General features: G+C 43.9%; 1 protein-coding gene across 1 annotated transcript in view; it reads left to right on the forward strand.

The window, feature by feature from the left end:
- LOC144772266 (solute carrier family 23 member 1-like) overlaps nucleotides 1-16,025 on the forward strand; it is a 984,472-nt gene that overhangs the window by 817,674 nt on the left and 150,773 nt on the right. The gene's annotated exons all lie outside the window — the stretch shown is intronic.

Genomic DNA, 16,025 nt, shown 5'->3' on the forward strand with positions numbered 1-16,025 from the left:
CCAGCAACGCCGACACAGTGCCTGCTGGGATTTGAAGTCCGACTTACCTGGCACGGACTTCTATTGGTCAGTCGACAGCTGCAGAGGGAGGAGACTGTGGTGCGGGCGGGTACTTTACACAGGTCAAGTGTTACAGGGAAGTACTCTGTGGTATCTTCCTCCTCAACCCCCCCCCGGCGTCTCTGCGTGTGAGGGAGCTGCTCGCGGTGACATCACTTAGAATGTCACCGCGACCAGCGTTCCAAGGCGAGCGCCGGGAAACGAAGGTGAGGAAGCTGTACAAGCGGAGGCTGTGGCTGAGGTCGCAGTGGTTATTACTTTATTTAATAAACACTACTGTTTAACCTACGTGACGTCCTTGTCATCTCTGGCCGTCACTACACTGGTGACGAGGGAAAACACTTCTGCGACCTCAACACGCCTGGAGGAAGAAAAGAAGATCAGCTGAATCTAGGGAACGGAGCTGGCTGACAGCGGAAAGTATCTGGTTGCATCATTGACACACCGCGTCGCGGAGGTATTCCAGAAGTAAGAAGCAGATCGGGGTCGAGAGGGGTAGCGGATCAACTTTCGAAGAAGGCGCAACAGAAGAAGGAACGTGACAAGGGCGGCTGCAGGTCGGGGAGTACGTGTCATCTCACTGTTACGAAAAAGAAGTAAGGTAACGCCTGTCAGCCATCCTAGCGCGCTAAACCTAGACTTTTCACAAACGTCCTGCGTGGCAAGCACTGGCATCTGCGGTCGTTTAACATGTGAGGCGTTCTGGTGTGTTGGAGTCTGGCAAGTGGAGAAGCTTAGCGCCTGTTGTGTCGTCCTGGAAAGCGAGAGCAAGGCGCGCGGTCTCCTCACCCACCTCAGGATCATGTGGTAGTCGGTGACAAGCAGTCACGAGAGCAGAGCTGACACCCCTGAACCAAGTTGGTTTCGAGTGCAGTGTAGCGCGCACGAAGGGCAGCGAAAAGTAAACAGCACGGCTGGAACTGGTGGTTAAGTTCCATTCACCTTCCTCAGTGACTTTGCCCAAATTATGTGCGCGACCAGATTGACGTCAGGTGTAAAGAATTAATGCAGCGAGGCGTACAAAGGGCAGCGTGTAGTAAACAGGCGTCTGGTACTGGTGTCAAGTGCTATTCACCTTCCTCAGTGTCTTTGCCGAGTTATGTGCGCGACTGAATGATGTCAGCTGCGTGGAAGTAATACAGCGAGGCGTGTGTGGCACAGGCAGCTTTCCTGCCATATCAGAGGGTGTTCGACTAAAGACATTTGCCATCAACTCACAGCCAGAGTGAACGGAGCGCACACACGCACTGACTCAAAGTAATACGAGCATTGCCAGGATGTGGAAATTGTACTAGTCGGATTTCTTCATAAACTGTGTACTGTTTCCTGAAGCATTGAGGGGCAGACCAAGAAGAAAGTTTTTCCCCTTCCACCACGGGCGTGGTTCTAGTTGGACTGAGCTGGCAGTAAGAAGAGAGGAGCGTGGTGTGGTGTATCAGGAGAACGTAGGAGTGACATTTTGAAGGGGGTTGGCCACGCATCATTAAAGTCAGCGCTATTCTGCACTCAGTTTTATGCACTGTATCCTCTGCTCAAGGGAGTGTGGGCCGTGCAGGAATTTCTCTCCAACATTTCCTGTTTGAAGTTGGGTTGGGAACTGACACTATAAGTGAAGTGTGTTCACTGGTAGTTTAAGAATGTATACTTCTTTTGGTACAGGTTAATAGTGTCTCTCCCTACGTTACAATTGGTCCAGTGGGTTTGTGCATTCTTCTGGGTTGCAAGTATAGATATATAGCCCTTTGACGATTAACCATGCAAAGCGTGACTCCTCCACCCTTTTTCTTAACCAACCCAGGTGATCCCTCTATCCAGTGGAAAAAATGGAAAAAAGTGTTTTTAAATTACGCTACTGTGTGTGGGCCTAACCTTGGGTTAGAAAGGAAAGTTGCATTGTTGGCCTATTACCTAGGTGCAGAAGGAGAGGAAGTTCTAGATCACCTCCCAGACTTAGGGGCGCAGGAAGCAAGAGGTCTGAACGAGTTCGAAGTAAGTCTAAAGAAACTAGATTTACACTACCTCCCTAAGACTAGCACAATCGTGGAGAGGTACCACTTTGGGAAAAGAGCACAGAAGGAGGGAGAGTCAATAGAAGATTTTGTTTCTGACTTGAGGAAATTAGCTGCCACTTGCAAGTTCGGTGGTGCGAGTGAGGAAAGAATTAGGGCCCAATTTGCGTTGGCTTGCAGGATGGAGCGAGTGCGTGAAGAGTTATGGCTCACAGATGACCCGCCGTTGAGGGAGGTTCTCATATTAGCCAAGCAGGTGCAGCACATGCTGCAGTGTGTCAGGGAGATAAAGCAAGACGCAGGGGAAAAGAAAAATTATGAAAAAACTAATGTCAGTGAAGTGGTGACCGAATGTGAGGCAGTGTCTGTGGTCAAAGGCCAGAAGGTAGCGGGCAGAGAACAGAAGGAGGGCAGATTGGGGGGATCGTTCAAGGGTACCTGCTACAGGTGTGGCAAGCAAGGACACCTGGCCAACGACAAAGAGTGCCCCGCCCTCAGATTCACATGTAACAAGTGTGGTAAGAAAGGTCATTTCAAGCAATACTGCAAGAGTGGGCAGGGGGTCTGTAGACAGAGTAGAGACAGGACGAATGTAGTGTGCGACGAGATCGTGGTGCAAGTACAAGAGTTGCAGGTCCCAAGTCCCAGTGACCCCATGTGTGCGGAAATAGTGGTGCAGGTTGAGGGAGGTCAGGTCAGCAGCCCAAAAGACACCATAAAAGTAGGGGAGGTTGACCTGGAAGCATTGTTTGACTCCTGTTCTAGAATAACTATTATCAATGCAAAGGAGTTCTCACGAGTGTCAAAGGGAATGATAACTTTGAGGAAAATGGATTTAAGGCCAGGGGGGTATGCTGGTCGCCCCATCTCTATGAAAGGGTATTTTCTAGGGAAAATTGAATACAGTAACAGGGCAACGGTCTCCAAAGTGTATGTGTCCACTGTAGGAGACAACATCTTGGGGTGGCAAGCACAGAAGGAGTTAGGGGTCTATCTAAATCCCAACAGTAGTCCCCAGATACTGGTACAGGAGATACAAGAACACAAGGCTGACATTGTAACAGAGTTCAAAGAGGTGTTTAGAGAAGAACTTGGATGCCTAAAAAACTACTGTCACAAAATAAGATTGAAGGAGAACGCCAAGCCAGTCGTGGCTAAAGTTAGGAAACTCCCCATTGCCATCCAGGAGGAGGTAAAGTCCGAATTAGAGAAACTGTGCAAGGCTGGAGTCATCGAACCGGTGGAAGCGACGGAATGGTTGGCACCCATCGTGGCCTCAAAGAAGAAGGATGGGTCGGTCCGGCTCTGCATCGACTTAAGGGCGTTGAATAAAGAGGTCGTGGTCGACCGATACCCCTTACCGAACATCACCCAAATGATGAGCATGCTAGAGGGTGCTAAGGTGTTTTTCACTCTCGATCTCACCTCGGCCTATTTCCAGATAAAATTACACGAGGAGTCTCAGGAACTCACAGCATTTGTGACACCTATGGGCGCATACAAGTTCAAAAGGATGCCTTTCGGGCTAGTCTCGGCGGCCGCCGTGTTTCAGAGAATCATGGGCAACATCTTGAAGGGCATCCCAGGCGTCATGTGTTACCAGGATGACGTGCTCGTATTCGCCAAGAACCATGAAGAGCACGACGAGAGACTGAGATGCGTGCTTGGGAGGTTCCTGTCACAAGGCCTTACAGTGAAGAAAGACAAGTGTGTGTTTGGCTGTGCAGAGTTAGATTTCCTGGGGCACAAGGTGACGACAGAAGGAATATGTCCCAAGGCCGAACTGCAAAACACCATCGTGAATTTGACACCCCCCATGAGCAAAGACGAAATCAAGTCATTCATGGGGATGTTGGAGTTCTACGGGAAGTTCATAAGAAACCTGGCGGGAAGGACTTACGCCATCAGGCTACTGTTGAAGAAGGAAAATGAATTCAACTGGAGTCAGGAGTGCCAGAGGGAGTTCGAAGATGTAAGGAGGGCACTTGCAGAGGCCCCCAGCTTAAAGTCATATATACCCAACCGGGCGACGGTAGTCACCACCGATGCAAGCGCCAAAGGGCTGGGAGCAGTCCTCACCCAAGTAGGCGAAGAAGGAGAAGAAACCATAGCCTTTGCCTCAAGGTCACTCCAGAAGTCCGAGAACAACTACTCGGTGATTGAAAAAGAGGCCTTAGCGGTATCCTGGGCAGTGGGAAAGTTCAGAGACTTCCTGTGGGGAACTCAGTTCACTCTTCGAACTGACCACAAGCCGTTGGTGGAAGTATTCAGCAAGAAAGGTTTGGATGCCATCTCCAGCAGGATAAGGCGGTGGGTGGTCAGCCTTCAAGAATACACTTTCAACGTCGAGTACGTCCCAGGAACGCGAAACCTTGCAGCAGACTGTCTATCCAGACTCGTCAGTGATGAGGAGGCGAGAGAGAGGCAAGAGAAGTCGGATGAAGAAGAGGATGGTCTTCAGATGGAGGACGTCTGCACCATCCAGAGAGCGTTGGGAGAAGAATCATGGAGAAAGGCGTTGGAAGAGGACAAGATACTAGAGGAGATTTGCAAAAGAATAAAAGGCAGATGGAAGCACGAAGACAAACGGGATGAAAACCTGCGGCCATACCTGGCCGTTAAGGATGAGTTGTCCATAGTAGACGGATGCCTATTCAGGGGAACGAGACTTGTACCACCTGCAACAGTGAGAGACAACCTGGTCGAGATAGCCCACGAAGGACATCTGGGTATCACCAAGACTAAATAAAGACTCAGGGAGAGCTATTGGTGGCCGAATATGGACCTGGTCACCGAAAGGAGAATCAGAGAGTGCATTCCGTGCAGCAACAGTGACAAGGTCCTGAGGCAACTGACTCCCCCAATGGTATGTAGGCCGCCCCCGTCAGGACCATGGGATGAGTTGGCATTAGACATCGTGGGCCCTATGTCTGGAGAACTGCGGACGCCTTACATCTTGGTGCTCGTGGATCTGTATTCTCGGTGGCTGGAGATAAAGTTCATTAATGAAGTCACGACCAAGACAGTCATCTGATTTCTGGAGGAGGTGTTCATCAGGGAAGGGCTGCCTAGCAACATCCTCACAGATAATGGGGTGCAACTATGCTCGAAAGAAATGGAAGACTTCCTTGAAGAAAGAGGCATCAAACACAAGCGTTGCGCTTTGTACCACCCCAAAACCAATGGCATGGTCGAGCGATTTAACAAAACCCTCAAGGAGAGCATCCAGTTAGCCAAAGCCAGTGGCATAAGTTGGAAAGAAGAGGCGTGGAGGCGGTTGGAAGCATACAGGTTCACGCCGCATCAGACGACGTGCGTCACCCCATTCGAACTGCTCCACGCCAAGATACCCAACACCAAGCAACCCCCAGGGTGGATGGAATGGCACAAGGGGTGGTCAGACCAAACCAAAGGAGCGGAAAGCTTGAAGAAGCAAGAGGAAGCCATGAGAAAAAGAAAAGAAAGATATGACCAGCACAAGGCCACACGGGAGGCTGAATTCAAAGTGGGGGATAGCATCAAGATCAGAACCCCCACTGGGAGAGCAAGTTGGTCAGGGTATAGCAGTCCTACCAAAATCTCTAAACTATTCAAGAATGCAGTCAAGACCCAGGAGGGAAAAATATGGAACTTAGGGAGAGTAGTGAGGTACCACCCGCCAGAGAATGACCCTGAGAGTGAAAGGGGGGGCGAGGGTGACGCAAGACAGGACCTAGGTTCCAGCACCAAGAAGCTGTTGGCAGTCCCTCACCCAGGCAATAGGCCCAACAGGAGAGTGACCAGACCCCAAGGCATTTTGATCAATATGTCATGATGTAGCCTTTGCTACTCTGCCAATCGTGAGTCATTCCTTCTAGCAGGTTAGGGTCTAACCCTTTTAGACAATTCTGATCAGGTTTCATTTTGTCCCCCTGTGTTTCCTGTTGTTCATGCTTTATCCCATGTTTTCTTTTCGCAGGGAAGGGGGATGTGTGGTATCTTCCTCCTCAACCCCCCCCCCGGCGTCTCTGCGTGTGATGGAGCTGCTCGCGGTGACATCATTTAGAATGTCACCGCGACCAGCGTTCCAAGGCGAGCGCCGGGAAACGAAGGTGAGGAAGCTGTACAAGCGGAGGCTGTGGCTGAGGTCGCAGTGGTTATTACTTTATTTAATAAACACTTCTGTTTAACCTACGTGACGTCCTTGTCATCTCTGGCCGTAACTACATACTCTTTACAGCGTTGGGCGCTGAGGGAGGCTATCTATGCCGAAAAGCATCCGCCGCCGCTGGGACTTCTGCAAATAAACCTGTGTCCTGTTCTGAACCCCCCGTGTGGCCTCTGTTCTTTTCTTCTGGGATAGAGTTTTCGTCATATATACTGTGCTTGCCTGCCGCACAGCACAGAAGGCCCTGCAGCAAGAAGTGACTCAGGATTTTCTAAGGCACCCTGCTGCTTGCAGCATTCACAAAACTGAGGAATCAGTATTCCCGAAGACCACCGGCAACCATGAGAAGGATTTGGAGCGGACAGAGATATTTATGCTCCAATGGGCGCCCAGTCTCGCATTTGACTGCCCCCACTCCCTGTCTCTAACATGGCGAATGGTAGCTGCAGCATACACGGGGACCAAGACGGACGCTGTTATTTTACAGGAACCTTGGGCTTCCCAACTTACCTGGAGCCAGCACCGATCCGACGATCTTTCTTACTCCCTCATGTTAACCGACCCCAGCAATGCCGAGACAGTGCCTGCTGGGATTTGAAGTCCGACTTACCTGGCACGGACTTCTATTGGTCAGTCGACAGCTGCAGAGGGAGGAGACTGTGGTGCGGGCGGGTACTTTACACAGGTCAAGTGTTACAGGGAAGTACTCTTTACAGCGTTGGGCGCTGAGGAAGGCTATCTATGCCGAAATGCATCCACCGCCGCTGGGACTTCTGCAAATAAACCTATGTCCTGTGCTGAACCCCCGTGTGGCCTCTGTTCCTTTTCTTCTGGGAGAGAGTTTTCGTCATATATATATATATATATATATATATATATATATATATATATATATTACCTACTGGCGGTCGCCAGTAGGTATATGTAGTTAGGATTTTTTCCCTATGGGATTTTTGAAAATTCTATGTCTAATAACTTTGGCGTTTGTGGACGGAATTGGCTGAAATTTTCTGGAAAATGGAACATTTTGTTTCTGAGCAGCCCTTGGAAATTTGGGGGGGTTTCGTCAAGGGGGGGCCGAGAAAAAAGGGGGGTCCCAAAACGTGTTTTTAACATTGAGTTTTCCATAGGGCGGTTGGCCTCACTTTTAGCCCGAACGGCTGAATGGATTTCCATGAAACTTGGCAAAATTGTAGGGACTGGTAGCCCGATGTGCCTTTTCTAGGTCTCAATATATGTGCTCCTGTGGATTTTGAGAAATTAACGTTTAAAAAAAGATATATATCTGTAAGCGCGCTCCGGGCAGCGCTCCGGTCCGCGGACCTTAAGCGTACCGGAACTTCGCGTAGCTAAGCTGATTGGCTCTCCGGTGTCTGTCAACATTCTAAACAGTCCGGAGCGGCCGCCATCTTGTCTCTCGGTAGGATTGAGAGACAAGAGGAGGCCAAAACAAAGGCGAAAATGACCATAAGGGGGCATACTAGATCCTCCCTGACCCCCTAGGTTTAATGTGGAGGTTTTAAAAGGGCCCCGCGGGGCAAAAAAAACAAAAAAAAAATTTTGTTTTTTTTGCGTGGGGAGCGCCTGGTCCGCGAACCGGGAAGCGTTCTGGGCAGCGTACTGCAATGAAAAATGAATGATAGACTTTTCAAATGCTGTATGTTAATTGATTGTTGTTTTTGTTGATTATTTTTTATTTTCTTTATTTTTTAAGCATTTTTTTTAATGTGATTGTGTTTCATAATTTATTAAACTTTCTAACATTTCATTGTCAGAAATTTCATAATTATCATGGAATATACATTGTAGTCTCTGAGGGTGTAAAATGTCCTCATTTGCAAGGAGGTTATCTACTGCTTGTACACATTGCAGTAGTTCATTGTCCCAAGTTTCATCGAAAAATTCAATGTCAATTTGATCAATTGTATCAATCAATTCTTGGCTGCTCTCTTGCAGGTCCATTTCAAAAGAAACTTGGTTTTCGCCTTCCATTTTGCCTGAAATTTGGATTAAAAAAATATATATTAGTAGAGATAGGGCAATGTTGGGAATAATTTTAGATAGGCATTTTTTATCAGTGAATTTATCTTTGGGCAGTGTATAGTATCAGAGTGGAAGTAGGAATATAAAAAAGTGTATGTGATTTAACGTAAGTAAATTCATAATTATACAAGAGAAGCCTAACTCCATTCATAACTATAACAGAGAAGTCTCTCTAAATCTATAACTACTACAGAGGGATAGTATATATCTATCAGAAAAAGTTTACCATATTAACTTATAGTGCACAATATACTTCAGTTTTAAAAATAAAAACTTACCTTTAGAAAGAAGTTGAAGGAATTAGTGAAAATACTATTGAAATGTACAGCAAGAAGTAGTAGTCAAAATGGCTGTGTTTTCTTCTCTTCCTTTATATATATTCAGGTATATAACCAATGAAATGTCAGGTAAAAAAAATAGAAAATGAAAGTAACATTTTCATTGGTTGTCAATTCCAACACTTCAGATGTGTTTTGTGAAGTAATTTACCTCAGGGTATTTAGAGAGGTCTACAGGCTAAATGACTAAATGGAATTCCAATCAAATTTGTGAAAATGGTAGGGATTGGTATGTAGTATGAGCTAATCTATATTTGGTGAAATTGTCTCCAGTGGCTTTTCTGTGAACTACTTTCCCACCTTTTTTGATGGTGCGCTTCCCAGAGAGCGACCCGGTACGCGAACCGTTGAGCGCCCCGGTTCGCGAACCTTAAGCGTTCCGGGAGTCCACCATTTTGTGTTTCGGTCGAATTAAGATACAAGATGGAGGGCAAATAATGTTCAGAATGGGTAGAAGGGGGCACGGTAGAGTTATCTTGACCCCCTAGGTTTTCTGAGGGTGGCTGAGGAGGCTTATATGTGCGGAAAAAAAACATTTTTAAAAAAAATTTCGCAAGGTTAGCTCCCGGTTCGCGTACCGGGTAGCGCCCCAGGGAGCGTACTTTGTTGGAAATTAGTGAAAAATGTTAGAGTAAAATAATAATTGTGAGTGATCAGATGTAGGGTAGCTCTGAGAAGAGCTTTTGGGTTTATGGTACATTTAGGTACTTATAAGTAGGTACCAATGCACATTCTTAAATTCAGAGTGAAAACTCTGTTGCCCTCATCTGAGAAGTGAACTCCATCTCCTCTGTAGATATCTTGCATGTAGTAACGCAAGTTATTGTTGTACAGGGAGCCCATTCCATGGTCTCTCATGTAAGCTGAAACAGATTTGTTTACATGCTTCCTCGACTTCTCAATTTGTGGACAAAATTGGTTTGACCACCTCCATTTCTGTCTTTGGCATATATTTGAATATACCAAGGCAGTCTGAGGAAAAAGTGCCATTAATTGCTCAAAGGTGTCCTTTAAAAGCATTTCCAGACCTACACCAGTCAAAGTGCCCAAGTCATTACCTCCACAGTGCACAATTAACAGGTCAGGTTTGGGCAAATGCATAAAGGTTTTCACCAATGGTATCAATTGGTGACATTTTAATCCTCTGTGGCCAAACCACTTAATTTCCACATCTTGTAAATTGAGGTTAGGTAATTTCCTGTTTTCAACGTACCTTTGAGCCCAGTGAATATAACTATGTCCAACAATCCAGACAGAAAACATGGTGAGAGAAGGTTCTCCTGCAGTCAGATGAAGTGTGGCAATGAAATGGCAGTTGAAAAAATGAGAGTTTAAAATGAAAAAAACTGTGGAGTTTCTGTGTTCATGAAGCAGTAACAGTGATTGGTGGATTTTGATTGCTGAAAACAGAAAGTTAGGGTGCACGGATGTGTTCTTTGAAAGATGTATTTTGAATGGTCAATAAAAAATCATTAAATGAAAGAATGCACTGGATATGCAGGTGCACTGAGAGTTCAGAGTTCAATTGCAACAAAGTTGTGTGAACTTGCAAACACCAGAAGTCTTCCAAGAGGTGGTTGCCATGCAGAAAAGACAGAAAGGGCAGAGGGGGGAAGGGTTTTCATTTGAAAAAAAGTGAGGGAAGAGTTTTGATTGGGTGACATGAGAAATATGTGTGAAGAATTACAGCATTTCTGTGCTTTTGATAGCTGCAGACTCTGGAGTGCATACCTTTTGCTCTGCTGAAGACAAATTGGTGTGTTTCTGAGACTGTTTTCAAACTCAAAGTATTTGCTAAGGTGAGAAAATATTTCTTTAATTTAGATAGAGAATAGTGTGCTTTAAGGAGAAAATTATGAATTATGTGGCGCAAATTGCTTGTAAATATGCTCCCACCTGTGCATGGAAAATTTAGATTTTGAATGTTTGTGTTACATAGCCATGTTAATTTTTCTGAACAGTTTTATATTTTTTTGGGTTTTTGTTCGGAGGGGGCAACGAAAACGATTCATTGTAAAGGGCTCAACAGGAGCAACAAAACAAAAAAAAAGAATTTATTATTTGGGGCGTTTCGTACAAACTTGCATATGATAGTCAATAGCTCTGTTGATCAGAGTGATGCTTCTTTCTCCGTAGCAAATGAATCCACTGCAATGTACGCAGACTTGTTTTACTTCACGAAATCTCGTTTGTATATTTGGCACCATCTCCCTGCCCTCTGGTCCCGTTACTTCCGGTACAACAGATCTTCTGGCCATAATAGGGAGATTATCTAGGTCGTTACGAAACTGTGCAGCACTGTATTTGTTAGGATGCCACCTAGTCATATGGCGATGCATTGTGTAGTTTCCGAAACTGTATTTTTTGTCGGTCCCTCTGGACAGTCTATCTTGACATATAAGGCAAGTTACGTATCTTGCATTTACTTTTTTCTGACCTTTGGGAATTTTAAAAAATTGCCAAATGAAGTTTTCTTTCCGGTGAGACGTCCTGGGCTCCTCAGGCAAAAAGTGCCTCTCTTTGTGCTCGTCGTCCTGTTCCTCTTCTTCCTCTTCTTGCTGAATTATAACTTGAGCAGGTGGTCCACTCTTCCTTGGATGTGGTGGAGGTGGTGGGGAAGCACCAGCTGAAGCTACTAAAGAAGCCATTGCTCACTGGTAACAAAGGGTCTTTCTCTCACAATGATGAAAGTCAGAGTGAGGAAAGAAGGAGGGATTTTTATCATTTGGGAAAAACAATAGTTCTCAACCAATGAAAAGTGTTCATTTTATATTATATGACCTAGTCTTACATCATTAGGAAACCAAAAGTAAAATGAACCAATGAAAAGTGTTATTACCAAATCACATGACCTATGGTTTTTTCAGTGAATATATATATATATTCACTGAAAAAACCATAGGTTATACACCATATATAGTTAGGAATTAGCATTTACAAAACCTTATTTTACTCACACAAAACCATTGAAATTCCATATATAGTTAGTTGTACTAACTATATATCGCGCACCCGCAATCCACTGCTGATCATGTCACATATTACATCATTCATGACATGGTCAGTGACATCACTGATGACATCACTGATGACATCTCAAATGACATCACTGATGACATCACTGATGACATCTCAAATGACATCACTGATGACATCACTGATGACAACATCCAGTGACTGTATTTTTCTGTAAAGTTAAAATATGTCTTACATATTTAAGAATGAGTGGATGTATAAATGTCTGGATGAAGGATTTAGTAGGTGCATGACTGACTGTATGAGTGAGTGATTAAATGTGTCTCACTGAGTGCATGGGTTAGTGACTAAACTGTCTCAATTTGTGCATCATTATGTCTGTTGTTCTATAAACTGCTGCATGTGTTGATCATTAGCTATATGATTAACTATATGGGTTATTGATTGGTTGCCCAAGTATTTGTATGGGAGACTGAGAGTGTGTATGGGTGGCTGGGAGGTGTATGACTCTGTGCATAGATGTGTGAGCAGTTGATTCACTAGATGTATGGGTTCAAAAGTGCATGTGGAAACAGCTGTATGGGCGGTTGACTGTGTGCATGAGTGTATTGGTGAGTGAATGGATATCTCAGTGCTACATGTCAAAGTAAGTACATATGTAAAACACAGTACATGTGAGAGTTGACATATATAAATAACTGTGCAAAAGAGCCAGTGAATGTGTGAGTGGCTGTATGGATCATTGTGAACTTGTATCAGGGATTGTATAAGAGAGTAAATATGTGTTAGTATATGTTTGAATAAGTAAGGTGTGTATAACTGTATAGTTGAGGAAATGGAGGTGTGATTGATTCTTTGCATGACTGACTAGGTGTGTGAGTAACTCCATGGATGAGTGACAGTCTGTGAGTGTCTGTTTACACTGAGTGTATCTAAGGTTATATTAGAGTCTGAAGAGCTTCATCGTATTATCACATGAATGATGTCATCAGTGATGTGATCAGTAATGTCAAATGAGATGTCATCAGTGATGTCATTTGAGATGTTATCAGTGATGTCATTTGAGATGTCATCAGTGATGTCATCAGTGATGTCATTTGAGATGTCATCAGTGATGTCATCAGTGATGTCATTTGAGATGTCATCAGTGATGTCATCAGTGATGTCACTGACAATGTCATGAATGATGTAATATGTGACATGATCAGCAGTGGATTGCGGGTGCGCGATATATAGTTAGTACAACTAACTATATATGGAATTTCAATGGTTTTGTGTGAGTAAAATAAGGTTTTTTAAATGCTAATTCCTAACTATATATGGTGTATAACCTATGGTTTTTTCAGTGAATTTTCAAGGTTTTGTAAATGCTAATTCCTAACTATATATGGTCTATAACCTATGGTTTTTTCAGTGAATTTCATTGGTTTTTTAAAAGCTAATATCTATAGCTGTAAAATGTATTCTTCTTTAAATCCAAAAATATATTTTATATGTTTATTAATAATTTTTTTTAAATATTTTTTTTGTTTCGCTCCCGGTCCGCGAACCGGAAAGCTTTCCGTTAGCTCAAATTGATGCCGCGACCCGGTCCGCGAACCGGTAAGAAATCAACATCGTGACGCGTCGCGAAAGCGCGACGTATCGCGTTGCCGCGTAATGCGTCTTATGACGTACCGCGTTAGCGCACCCGGAAGTGCCCCGGGGCGCGGACCGAGGCGCGAAACGCAGCTCCCCGGAAGCGATCCGCGGCGCGTCGCGAAAGCACGACGTATCGCGTTGCCGCGTAATGCGTCTTGTGACGTACCGCGTTAGCGCACCCGGAAGTGCTCCGGGGCGCGGACCGAGGCGCGAAGCGCAGCGACCCGGAAGCTATCCGGGGCGCGGACCGGAGCGCGTAACGTAAGCATAACAGGTCATGTGACTTGTTAATAAAACTTTTCATTGGTTCATTTCACTTTTGGTTTCATAATCATGTAAGGCTAGGTCAGGTGACCTAAAAATAACACTTTTCATTGGTTGAGAACTATTGTTTTTCCCAAATGATGAAAACCCCTCCTTCTTTCCTCACTCTGACTTTCATCATTGTGAGAGGAAGACCTTTATTAATACTTCAGAAATGGCTTCAGTAGTTGCTTCAGCTGGTGCACCCCCACCACCACCTCCACCTCCTCATGGGAAGAGAGGACCACCTCCCCAGGTCATGACCAACACAGAGGAGGAAGAGGAAGAAATGGAGGAAGAGGAGGGAGAAGAACCACAGTTCTTGGAAGAGGTGCCCCGGGTTTCCCATAAGAAAGCCAGTTTCATCTGGCAGTTTTATTCAATCCCTCCTGGCCAAAAAAAAGTGAATGCGAGGTATGTCACCTGCCTCATCTGCAAAGATAAATTATCAAGAGGGACGGATAAGAAGTATAGTTATGGGAACTATACTATGCATAGGCACATGACCAGGAAGCATCCACTTAATTACAGCCGGGCGGAAATACGGGATTTGGAGGAAAATCCAACATCAACTCCTGTGGCCAGATCAAGATCGTCAATTTCATTGACACCAGCAGAGGCACGGGAAACTGTGCCAAACATACAAGAGAATTTTGGCCACATGAAACATACTTGTATGCACTGTGGTGCGTTGATAGCATGTGGTAATATGAGTATAAATGCTATCAACCTGGCTTATGAACATCATAATTGCCCTAACCGCCCCCAGTAATTTTTTTTTTGCTCCTGTTGAGCCCTTTTCAATGCCTGTTTTTTGTTGTTTCCCCCCCCCAAAAAAACCAAAAAAAATATAAAATCGTTCAAAAAATACAAAAAAACTAAAAATGTTCACAAAATAAAAAATATATAAAACAACAAAAATATTTTTTAAAAAAGTTCTTTTCAGAACTACCTCCCCTTTCAAAAAAAATTGCTAGAATGTTTAGCACTCTGGCAAGCTCTATTTATTTTGGTTCGCTTCCCGGTACGCGGACCGGGAGCTAACCAAAAAATCTTTTTAAAAAAAAAAGAGTAAGTATAAGGAAAGTAAACAGAGAGTGATGTTAAAAGAAAGACAGCTATAGGGAGTAAAGAAGAGATACTGTTTAATAGATCTATTTACCGAAGAAAAGACGGAAGAGGGTACAATTGTGAAAAACAAAATAGATAAGGAAGTGAAAGAAAAAAAAAGAGAGTATAACATTAACAAAGAAGAGTTTCTTGGAGAATGTGAGTGAATGTTCAAAATAAGATTAAAACATGGGGAATAACAGAGAGAAAAAATAGAAAACAGAAAACAAAAAATAACAGAAAAAGATTAATTGAAACAGCAAAGAAATGTAAGTAACATAGAGCCATATCATCAACATAGGCAATAAAAGTTTTGCAGCTTTTATTGGCAGAAATGTGTCGCTAAAGCCGCTTTTGCGGCAGAAAACTGCCGCTAAAACCACTTTTGCACCAGTTTTCTGCCAATAAAAACAGCAATAATTTTATTGGCTGTGTTCATAATATGCCCCTTAGTGTGCTTCAACTACACAGAGAAAGCATTATGAACAAATAGTGATAGAGTGATCAGTCAAAGACACTAAGAGTAATAGAGACGGAGTGAGTGAACAAGAGTGAGGAACTATGAGAAGAGAGGGACTGAGAAAAAGAGTGGAAGGAGTTGAGTAAGTAGGTAATAGAGAAAGGAATGAGGGAAGTAGCAAAGGCAGGAAACTGAGGGTTAAAGAAATGAAGCAGTGGAACTAATAGAAGTTAAATGTGATAGAAATGTAACGAAAAGAGTACAAAACATTTACCTTATAATTGTCGTTAAATTACTCACTTTTTGTTTTTATACTTTCAATCTGTGAAAGAGAGAACAAACATTTGAAAAATATTAAAACATGTATTTAAAAATTACAAAAGACAAGGGAAAAGATTGAAGGACAAACAGTTTTTCAACAACTTTGACACTTACAGAAGCTTCTGCTTCTCCAGGCCCCCTACACAGTCCTAAAGATATACATTTTAAACTAACAGTATCTTGATGCAGATGAAGTGAGGCCTATCTTAAAACATGGTGCATCTTTTGCATTGCTGTTGTCTCAGAAAAGTGTCGCAAGACACTAAAATTTTAAATGATTGCTTCAGGATGCCAATAAGATGTGTCCTATCCAGAGGTTTGTTTGAGGTGAGGCCTACTCAGGGTTGCAGATGAAATTTCGAGTTGTTGAAGAGAATAGAGGACATAATACATGTGAAGGTCTACCAATGAAGTGAGTCATGTCCACTGCACTCTTGAACAAAGTCCAAACCTCCTATGTTTCCCTGGACAGACCTAAACTTGATCTGCACAATGTGATTCGTAATGATAGGAAACACAGGTGATGTAATTGAAATACGTGCAATTTCTTTTGCTCATTTCACAATCACATCACTTGTGTTTCCTTTGCTTAGGTATCTCATTGTGCAGATGTAGTC

Source organism: Lissotriton helveticus, chromosome 1_1 (genome assembly GCF_964261635.1).
Source record: "Lissotriton helveticus chromosome 1_1, aLisHel1.1, whole genome shotgun sequence".
NCBI lineage: Eukaryota > Metazoa > Chordata > Amphibia > Caudata > Salamandridae > Lissotriton > Lissotriton helveticus.